Source organism: Belonocnema kinseyi, chromosome 6 (assembly GCF_010883055.1).
Source record: "Belonocnema kinseyi isolate 2016_QV_RU_SX_M_011 chromosome 6, B_treatae_v1, whole genome shotgun sequence".
Lineage (NCBI taxonomy): Eukaryota > Metazoa > Arthropoda > Insecta > Hymenoptera > Cynipidae > Belonocnema > Belonocnema kinseyi.
Genome location: NC_046662.1, coordinates 102,779,540 through 102,781,186, shown reverse-complemented (window position 1 = coordinate 102,781,186; position 1,647 = coordinate 102,779,540).

Here is a 1,647-nt window from a genome sequence, read left to right as displayed (position 1 = left end):
AGGCAATTATTGAAATCTTTGCTTCAATCTTTTAAATCTATCTGAAATCTTTCTGAAATATTTGAACTCTTTGGGAAATCATTTAATTCTTTATTAAATACTGGTAAATTCTCCAAAAATCATTGTGAAATATTAGAAAGGTATCTGAAATCTTTCAAATCTATCTTAAATCTCGGCGAAATCTTTGAAATCTTTGAAAACTTTGGGAAATCATTGAAATTTTTGTGGACTGTTTAAAAGTCTTTGCAAATTATTTGAAATACTTTTGACATATTCGGTGATATTTCTTAAATTAAAAAAACCTTCATGAAATCTTTTTAAAATAATTGAAGTCTATGCAGTCTTTTAAATCGACCAGAAATCTTTGAAATCTTAATTGTCGAATAATAAAAGACTTTATCAAATCTTTTAAATCTATGCGAAGTCTTTGCGAAACCTGTGAAATTGTTCCGATTTCTATGGCATTTAACCGTTCTTTTAATAATGTCATTTTAAGTTTTAATAATGTCAGCTTTTAATAATGTCAATTTAAGTCAAAATCAATTGCACTTAAATAAGTTAGTGCACATTTTTCAATGGACATACTTTGGCGTGTTAAATCTTTAACCATTTTTAATAAAATCATATGGTAATTATTACATCAAGAATGTAAAGCTTCATTAAGAAATATTAACCATCCTAAATTTGTAATATGCCAATGGCGTAAAAAACATCGGTATTTTGCAAGTAAATATTTGGGACTCGAATATGTAATGCAGCTAGCCCATTCATCGTTCGGGAAACTATCCTTTGAAACAATCAGGCCTGAGGTTGTAAAAAGTGGAAATATAGGCGGGAAGTCTCTAGGACAGTGATCGGCAAACTTTTGCTCAATTTTCAGATATGGTAAGGTTCCACTCGACTTCATTTTTCCTACTATTTTCCGGTCTATTTATGTACCTTAGTGCAGCGATTCCCAAACTTTTTAGCACTTTCTGGGGAGCGGCAGGGGCCCCACCCTCAAATTTTTTCACAATACTGGAACCCAAGTGAGACACTGGACGCTAGTCGTTCGTGCTCGGTTGCTTGCTTCGCTGACCTTATCGTTGTTAGAGAATTAGAGCCGGTTGAGAAAAATGAAAAGTTGGTTAAATATTAATCAATAGAATTTTAATAAGTTCCGTTAGATTTGTTAGATTATCAAATAAACGTTAAGAAAGGTACAAGAAGATCGGATAATAACTTCAAGAGTTATCGCACTTTTGTTGCATTTACAAGATTTGTAAATATTTCATTTATTAGTTCGGATATTAACCGATTTTCAAAAACTTTGTTTTCATTTTCTTTAAATTATATCACGAGATTCATTCAGCCAATTAAAATTTAATTGTGCTAAGTCTTTATAATTTCAGTTATTGCAAGTTCATAACAATGAAAGGGTCATTCGTGGTAGGTACACGAAAGTCGAGGAAAGTAGCCTTCTGCTCGCAGCGGGGAGTCTGCCTCGGAGCCTGCCTAGCTGCCCGGCCTGGGGTGGCATCCCCCTGCCGGCGGCAGCCTCATCGTCCGGCGGCACTAGTTTGGGAATCGCTGCCTTAGTGTGAGTGAACTTACTCCAGCAAGGGTCTTTTGTCCACAGGCATGTCAAAGTAAGGAAATTTTAAAACT